Source organism: Coffea eugenioides, chromosome 9 (assembly GCF_003713205.1).
Source record: "Coffea eugenioides isolate CCC68of chromosome 9, Ceug_1.0, whole genome shotgun sequence".
NCBI classification, from domain to species: domain Eukaryota; kingdom Viridiplantae; phylum Streptophyta; class Magnoliopsida; order Gentianales; family Rubiaceae; genus Coffea; species Coffea eugenioides.
Window position 1 is genome coordinate 9,383,330 of NC_040043.1, and position 9,997 is coordinate 9,393,326.

The following is a 9,997-nucleotide window of genomic DNA, read 5'->3' on the forward strand; positions in this document are numbered from 1 at the left end:
CCTTCCCACGCAAGTTTTTACGTGAAATTTGATGCAAGGGTAGTCCACATATAGAGGTTTAAGTGTATCAAATTTGGCATTATTTCAACAACCTTTCGATATCCAAATGATGCTACAAAGATAGCCTTTTAAATTTGGGAATTCACTGTTCTAGTAGTGAAAATTTACCGACTATGAACTGCTATATCTTGATACTCAAGATTCCGAATTTAGTTCCGTTTATCATGTTTGAAACCTTGTTTGGAACTCTTATTGTGTTATGAAATTCAAAGGCTGATTCACTTTTTGTGAATTATGCCGAATTTCCAAAGATTGCTGAAAAATAAGACTAGTTCAAACCTGTCTTCTCGGAACTGAAACTTTGATCTGAAAAATGAATGCTTTCCATGTAGAATCTTGGAAAAGTGTCTTCTAGGAAATTTTAGTACTCCGAACCAAGATTTCAACGTATAAAGTTTTCCATTTTGAGACCTACCGAGTGCAAGATCTGATTTTTCAAAATTTGACGCGCAAAACTGAAATTTTCCGACTTGATGAGAAGTGAGTTTTTGGAAACTTTTCCCTATCCTTTGATATTGATTGATCATTTTAAACTCGATTTTATGGAGGAAATCAGTTTTTTTTATGTTAATAAATCCTCACTTTGAACTTCGATTTTTGAGTGATTAAGGTTCTCTTTTGAGACATGGACTTAGTCTAAATAAGTGTACCTTCGTTATTGGTTAATACATGGTTGTGAGTAAAAGTACTTGTTATTTGTTCAGGCGCTCAAGGAGATCTTCAAGAGAATCTCGAAGCGGACGCCTGAAGGCTTAATTGCTCGCTCACTCACTTTTGTTTTGATTTGGTGAGTGTCAAGTGTATGAATTGTTGTCAAATACGTGGATTATTGCTTGTGTGTTATGTGAATTCGAATTGTTGAAATGAGTGTGTACTTTATCGCACTCGTTCTCTTTTTTCATGAAATTATGATTAAATTTCACTGTGTGAATTGATATTCGACTCGTGTGAATTAATATTCGACTCATGTGATGTGATGTGGTTGTGATTCGTATTTGTGATCGTCGATTGGAGCGTGGTCTCCTCGACTTATATTCGTATTCGGGGGATGTCCAAACTCGTTGGCTAACTTTACGAATCGAGCCAGCATGAGCTTGGTCGATAAGCTTGGCAAACCATGAGATATTTGTAAAACTTGATCTATTGGAGAGATCTTGCTTGGCATACTCGCGTAGTATTACCCTGATATACTCGAGTCATATCAAAACCTTGATGAGCAGGCCCGGTAAGGGGGTGTAACGGTGACGGGATTCGAAGAAAGTGGTGTATCTACAGGATTTGATACTTATGTGGTTGACGGAGTGTCAACATGGAATTGATCAAGACCTAGACTTGGTTACGTGAAATTTAGCTCCTGAGAGCTACAGTATCCTTGAATTGTTTCTGTTTACTTTTCCTACTTGAAATGCTAAATACTCGAACTTTACAATTTATACTTATTGTATAAATGTGATTGCTACTTGGACTACGTGTTTGCATGTGTGTTTCTTGGCCTCACGAGCATTTGCTCACCCTGTTAGATTTGTTTTCCTTAATAGGAGTTGAATTGGAAGGAATTATAGAGAAGCCAACTTGTTGGACTTTTGATTAGGGTTTTGAATGTAATTGTTTAGACAACTTTTGGAGGTTATATATTTTGGGATTGTTGATGTACTTTTGGTATCTTGTGATGTAAGACTTGAACATTTTTTTTAAGGAAACAACCTTTCTTTATACATTCGACTTTTAGTATCGACAGTTATCCTTAAGTTTGAATTGAATTTGTATCGAGTTCTGGCGAGAGCTGGACAGGCGTCCCGCCGATACCCTTTGGTTCGCCTTAGGGAGAAGTGAGGGCGACACATTCCCACCTCCTAGAAGCAACAGAAGTTGTTGTCCACCAATGAGCCTGGAGCGACTACTAAGGAGAACTGGAGTAGGATTCCTTTTCCCAGTTACTCTTAAGGTTGAATTACCTATGTTCTTTGGGGATAATCTCAGGGAATGAGTCAGAAAATGCCATAAATTATTCTTGTTTTACAAATTTTTTTGATTAAAATAGAATGAATGTGATTGGAATGTATTATGAGGGAATAACAGATAACTAGTTTCGGGGGGTCAAGATTGAAAAACCTAGCTAGTTTGTCTTGGAAGGAATTAAAGAACTATCGTGCACACATTTGTTGATAGAGGAAATTTAGAAAAATTCAATAAGTCGCAATAGATTGGTAATTTAGAAGAATACCAAGAGAAGTTTGAACACTTGAAAACTTTGATGCTCCTCGGGAGTAATAAGACTAAGTGAACGATATTCTGTCTCCAGTTTCATTAGCGGGCTTAGAGAAGAAATTAGGCACAGTCAAGATGTTCAAACCTGAGATTTTAATAGTAGCATTTGATATAGACAGATTAGACAAGGGGGTAGGCAGAATGTGGACTCCAGATTTGAATTATATAAAATCAAAATTGGCCACGGTATTGGAACTAATAGCTATAGGCTCCCTCATTATCGAGTTGAAAAAGGAGCTTCTGCTAATCAGGATTCTAGTCCTAACATCATATAGAAAATTTCACCATCCAATACCAGAGGAATAATAATTTTTGTTTCGAGTGTGCCAACAAATTTGGAGCAGGACATCAAAGTAAAAATGAAGCAGCTGCATCTGATGGCAGAAGACAAAGAGGAGGAAATTGAGTTTGCAGATGTCCAAGGGAAGCAAGATGAGGTTACTAGTAATATTGGGGTTGTGGTAGACATGTCATTTCATACTTTGTCTTCTGGTCTCAAAAGAAAGACCATTACTCTACAACAGGTTATGAGAACTGTAGTAGTGAACGCATTGGTGGACACTGGAAGTTCTGATAGCTTTATCAGTCACAGCTTGGCAAAAGATTCTGATGAGAACAGGTTATGAGAACTGTAGTAGTGAACGTATTGGTGGACACTGGAAGTTCTGATAGCTTTATCAGTCACAGCTTGGCAAAAGATTCTGATGACTAAGTTACTAAAAATTTGGTACGTAAGCTAATTGTAGTCGGAGAGTAAGTGCATTCCACATGACAATTTGGGCTTTTATAGGAGTGTTGTGGCACATTAGGTAAATGTTGGAAACAAAATGTAAATAGTGGAAGTCTAGGGAGAGGACAGATCCAATCAAAACAAAGCTTATTCACCATTTTGTTCCCCTGAGCTTTGGATTTGGAGGTACTCATACTTTACCACCTTAAACCTTAAAAATATGCACCTCACACCACTAGAAATCTAGTGAATATTTGAAATCTTACCTTTGTCAATGTTTGAAATCTTAACTTTGTCAAGAAAATTGAGTGTTATGACAATATTGCTCTTTTGTTGATGAAATTATATATAGTTTACTATTAATGCCCTTTTACTGGTGAAGAAAGTGATTTTTTTTTATTTAATCTCTATTTATTCTCCTCTAAGTCTAGATGTAATATATATTAGTCCTTATTAAAAATTTAGTTAAGTAATTCATAGTTGACTAATCTGACAAACAAAATATAACAAAAATATTCTTCTAACAATTTACATAAACTAAAAGAATAAAATATTACGCTGTTAAGTAGTAACAAGCTTAATATTATAGCATGATTTCAAAATTTTGCCAACTTTATTTATTGTTATTACTATATTATTTTTTTATTACTACATTATTTATTATTACTATTAGATTTAAAGTCCAATAAATTGAAAACAATGTATAAGATAAAAGAACATTAATTCAACATGACTTTGAAAAGACTTTAAGGATATTAAATTGAAAAAGCTTTTTTTGGTTTTATTAATTTGATTTTGTATATTAGATACTATAGAGAAGATATAATTTTTTAGAACAAAATGGCAATTATGATAAATTATTAATCATTTCAGAAATGAAAGGGCATTAACATCCTTACACTTAATTTTTGCCTTATGACGTTAATAGTTATATCTTTGACTAGTTTTCAAGGGGCCAAGCATACAATTTTAAGGCTCGTAATAGTAAAGTCAAAAGTGTGCCTACCCCCAAAGTTTAGCAGAGCAGAGTGTGACTGACCCTTAGAACAAACAACGATGGAGCAAATTGAAAAGCATGCACTTGTTAATGGGGCAATTCACAATAAAGCCTTATATTTATGCGAATACTTACCTCTAGGATATCACCAACGTTGACTATAAAAGCATCAGGAAGTGGAATAACAGGAACCCAAGCTTCATTTTCCTTGATTTGGAGACCTTGTACATCATTGATTTGAAGTAAAATGGTGAGGCTAACAGGATCAGAGTGATGGCAGAGGCCTGTGACCAGCTCAGGTTGAGGACATGGAGGATAGTAAGTGAGCCTCATGGATTGCAACCCTTCTTCTAAAAGCACTTCAATTCTTCATGCTTCATTCCTAATGCTTTTGCTATTAGGCTGAGAATCTTCAAGGCAAGCCTTTTGAGCTCTATACAGTACTCTTGAAGACTTTCCCTACGTAGCAGAACCAAGAACATTTGAAGGAATATAAAGGTAGCTAGCATAAATATCGGTTTAGTATCATAACAAAAGAAAAGAAAAGTAAATTTTGCTCACAAACTTCATTGTTAGTTTCATGTTTTGCAGCATTATTGGATTGATTAACATGCAAATAAACTATAATGAGAACTTAGCATACCTAAGTCTAAGTATAAATTTAGATGTATATTATAATGAACTTAAAATCATAACTGATTTGTTTATTTTCAAATTGCACAGTGAATCAAGATATCTCAATAAATTTGAGCTCATTGTAACCATTTGTCACAGTGAATTGGTGATTTTTTATTGTTCAACTTCATCTTTTAAAATATCAGTAACATTTTGACCTAAAATATCTTAGGCTATCCTTCTTCTATCTTTCTTCTCTTTTGAAAAAGCTCTCTAACTAAAACTCTCATTCAACTCTCTCATGAGAGAGAGATCAGATTTTTCTAATCTCTCTCTATGTGACGAGCTCTCTCTATAGTTTCTTTTCATTTATGTGAATAAAATATATCTTAAGATTTTCTAATGAGAGTTTCTTCTGATAGAGCATAATTTGTTATTAATTTTATGGTTAATTTTCCTCTTTGTCTTTGCCAAATATTGTTTTAATTATTGAAATATACTTATATTTGGTATTTGAACCTAATTACAGGAAGTGAAGCAGAAAAGTACTAAAATGGGTGACTTTCTTGAGAAAATGCCATGCACGTGGGGAGCTTTGAGAATCCTTGCAAATCCGGCTCTAAGATGTGCTAAACCAATGCCTTTCCTTTCGTGACTAGTAGTTTACTAGCATTAGGAAACAAGAAAGAAGGAAACTTCAGTAGTTGTCTTATCTCTTTGTTTTCCTTATTCGGTGGAAAAACCAACGAGATGAGGGACTAGTCATTGTTTAGATTAGGGAGATTCTTCTATTATTCGTCTTCGTCCCGAGGCCGCAACACAGGAGATAATTCCTTCTTCGTGCCTTTACTCTTCTTGCATGAAACGTATTAGATTGTTTCAAGAACAAAGTTTGATATTCATGAATTATACTAATTCACGTGGAAATTTCTCTATGAGGCGTGGCTAAGTTCCTCATCTAGTCGAAGGTCAACTTGAAGACTCAGTTCCAAATATTTGTGAGATCAAATTATTTTACTTATTTCTTTTATTCATTGGTATTTGTACGTTTTCTAGTTTAACTTCTTATGATTGTTTTGTTATTTGAATGTCAAAGGCCTGATATTCAAATTAACCTAATAATCTACTGCCAGAATAATTGATTGAATCCGTAATTGTTCAATTGATTAATACCAGTTGTGACTAGCGTGATTGGTTCTATGTTAGGGAAACACATGATCTAATTTAAACAAACCCTCGTAGCATGTTTGTTAGTTAGGGTTAGGCTTTTCTCATTTTTAATGCAATCTAGAAATTAAATCCTACAGTCGTACCTAGGGTTATTTTTTGGTTAGAGAAATAGTTAACGGTCGTACCTTGACTATCGAAAATGTAAGGAAAAACTGGTTGTTTATTGTATGTATAACAACTATAACTAATCTATTAATGAGTAATTGAATTATCTTTGCATCGATGATCAGTTGAATGAACCGTGTCTGAAAAGTTGCACATGTAGTTAGGGTCGTATTAGTTATTGTTATTGATTAATTCTTGTTTATTTCTATTAGTTGTTTTATTAGTTAGTTAATTAGTTATTTTATATTCTCCAAAAATCCCCCATACTTCGGACTCCGGAAGAAACGAATTATCCCCAGTCCCTGTGGATTCGACTCTACTCACCGCTGTATACAAAATTTGTATTTATCTTGAGTAGATAATTATTATTGCACAGACTCGACACCTGTCAATTTTTGGCGCCGTTGCCGGGGGTTGGTGCCTGATTAATTTGTTTATTTTTGAGTTCATCTTATTTTTATTTCTATTTTTTCTCTTATTTCTTTTTTTTTTACTAGTTTATAGCTGTTAACATTTTGTATTTTGGTGATGGACTGGATTTTATTCCTATGAAAGGAAATGAAGCTTGTGGTTTCTCTGATGATCAATATTCAGATTCACTAAGTTTTCTTATAGACAAAATGACTTGCCTGCAACTTATGAAGATTTATTATGCTACAGATCATTCAACCAGTATGTGCTCTGAATATCAAGATTACCTGAATGCCTATCTCAATAAGTTTGGAGGTTTTTCACCCCAATCTCGAACGTGGCATGACCCTTATTCAAATAGGTATGATCAAAAATGGTGGGACAACTCCAACTTTAATTATGCACCAGACCCAATCAATTTTCAACATCAATATCAACAACAATAGCCATCATCGATGTCAGAATTGCTCTCATAGACTAACATCGACCTTGATAAAGATGAAAGTACAATTATCCGGACAAATGACATGGAACTGCAAGAGTTTCAAGAAAACGGATCTAAAGATGCAGTTGAAAAGGAAGTTGAAGTGCAAGAAATAAAACCCCAATATCAACTCGTCCAAGTGAATGAATCCTGTGAACAATCTCCAAATGCGGTGATATTTTCTCCATTCCTTAATCAATATTCTCCTGACTCTTATTTTCAATTTCTGTTAGTGAGATTGACTTTATTATACTAGAAAATTTTGAATTTCATGACAGGAATAAATTAAGAGTGGCGATGTCAAAATATCTTAGACCAATAAATGTGCGTGATGGAGGAGTGAGTGGAGAATTCAGATTATTGTTGATTTTTTGGTGCCATCTACTAGTTCATGGAAGACCGTAACTCGTGTTTTAAAGGATTACTCTATTTACGAGAGCTATCAGGATTATATAGAGAATGAAGCACTGAAACCGAGTCCAAGATTTTAATCCTCCCTGAACAAACATGACAATGTCTAGCCAAAAACGTTAAAGAAAGGCGCTTTTTGGGAGGCAACCCAAATATTGGTTTTGCTTATTTTTTTCGTTGTTCATTGCTTTAAATTTGTCGTTTCTCACTTGGATACTAGTCGATCTTGATATTTTCCTCCATTATGACCAGGATAGGTAATCTTGGCGTGCCCAGGCAAGGAGGGCACGCGTTAATCTTGCAAGCCTCAACCTCATGGTTAGGAGACTTTTGCAAAACATGGCGTGCCCCATGTTGATAAAACCTCAATTGTTCACAACGTAGGCAAGTCAAGGAATTTTGGCGTGCCTACGCAAGGAGGGCATGCATTAATTTGCAAAAAAGTCACACCGGGATTAGATTACTTTTCCAGATCATGGCGTGCCAACGCGAGGAGGGCACGCGTTAAATTGCGAAAAGTGACTCCCAAGGTCAGATTACTTTTCCCTATCTTGGCATGCCCACGCCTAACACAGTGGCTCTAAAAAAAAAAATTCTTTTCTTTTCTCTTCCTTTTCCGTTTCTTTTTCCGTTTTCTTTCTCTTTTCTTTTTCTTTCTTCCTTCTTTCTTCCATCCTTCTCCATTCGAATTCCACCGTTGCCAACCATCAACTTACGTCGAGCTCCACAATCATTTTTCCCTTACCAGTAGCTGTCCACGGCCCCTACAGTTATCAGGGAAGTTTCATTGTCCCTTTTGTTTCGTATTCTATTATTTATCTCTTACATTAGGGACAATGTAAGATCTATGTATGGGGGGAGTAGTATATTGGAAAAGTGCAAGTGTAGGCATTTTTGTTGGAATTTTTTGTTTGATTTTGTCAAATTTTATCCAATTTTTGCCTATCTTTATGCATACTTGTGAGTGTTCCTGATAAACGATGGTTAGATGTTTCAAATTTTTCTATTGTTAAGATTTTATACACTAAGGTGTTAAGTATGACATCGTTAAGTTAAAGGGTATCTTTTTGGTGAATATTTGAGATTTTGTGACTTTTGCACTTTTTGGTTAACTTCTCTAAGTATTGTAAATATTTGTCTAGCATTTTTATTCAAATTGGTTCAACTATTAATCTTAGTTCTCCATATTTAAGAAATGAAGTGGGCTTGTGTGATCTTTAATTTTATTTTTGATGCTTATTTGAATCATATTTGGCTATACTCCGCTAGTATCGTTGCCTAGTAACCGGAGGTCTTCACCATAAGTGTCGATTTTCGCGTCAAAAAATGACGATAGCTATGAGTATATGATATTTAAGCGATGATGGCTGAATAACCAAGTTCCTTCATTTGGCCAATGTCGGAGTCCGCGTCAAAACGTTTAAATGGCTAAAGACTAAGCATTTTCCCTGAAAAAAAATCAATCAAGTGTGGGGATATTTTAGAAAAAAATGTGTTAATAGTGAAAAAAGTAGAAGTGTTTGAATAAATTATTAGCCCACTGATTCATGAATTTTAATGTTGAGATTTTGCTTAATAGTCGAACCATTTGCTTACGAATGTTAGTTGAATATTTTATATTTCTTTGATTAATTAGTCGAAAATTGGAAAAGTCTTTGATTTTGAAAGATAACTAGAGAGAAATTTCTTGAAACTTAATCACTAATGCTTGACATATGTTTTAATTGTAACTTGGCAATAGAAGATTTGATCAATAACCATTGTTTGAATTTGATTGTTTGATTTGTTGTTCTCATGTTTGAGGACAAGCATGGTTTAGGTGTGGAGGGAATTGATAGGGCATAATTTGTTATTAATTTTATGGTTAATTTTCCTCTTTGTCCTTGCCAAATATTGTTTTAATTGTTGAAATATACTTATATTTGGTAGTTGGACCTAATTACAGGAAGTGGAGCAGAAAAGTACTAAAAAGGGTGACTTTCTTGAGAAAATGCTATGCACGTGGGAAGCCTTGAGAATCCTTGCAAATCCCGCTCCAAGATGTGCTAAACTAATGTCTTTCCTTTCGTGACTAGTAGTTTACTAGCATTAGGAAACAAGAAAGAAGGAAACTTCAGTAGTTGCCTTATCTCTTTCTTTTCCTTATTCGGTGGAAAAACCAACGAGATGAGGGACTAGTCATTGTTTAGATTAGGGAGATTCTTCTATTATTCGTCTTCGTCCCGAGGCCGCAACACGGGAGATAATTCCTTCTTCGTGCCTTTACTCTTCTTGCATGAAACATATTAGATTGTTTTAAGAACAAAGTTTCATATTCATGAATTATACTAATTCGCGTGAAAATTTCTCTATGAGGCGTGGCTAAGTTCCTCATCTAGTCAAAGGTCAACTTGAAAACTCGGTTCCAAACATCTGTGAGATCAAATTATTTTACTTATTTCTTTTATTCATTGGTATTTGTACGTTTTCTAGTTTAATTTCTTCTGATTGTTTTGTTATTTGAATGTCAAGAGCCAGATATTCAAATTAACCTAATAATCTACTGCCAGATTAATTGATTGAATTCGTAATTGTACAATTGATTAATACCAGTGGCGACTAGCGTAATTGGTTCCATGTTAAAGAAACGCATGATCTAATTTAAACAAACCCTCGTAGTGTGTTTGTTAGTTAGGGTTGGGTTTTT

At 34.6% G+C, this 9,997-nt stretch overlaps 1 pseudogene; it reads right to left on the reverse strand.

Moving 5' to 3' along the window:
* Positions 1 to 4,005: 4,005 nt before the first annotated feature.
* Positions 4,006 to 9,997, reverse strand: part of LOC113782157 — a 21,372-nt pseudogene continuing 15,380 nt past the window's right edge.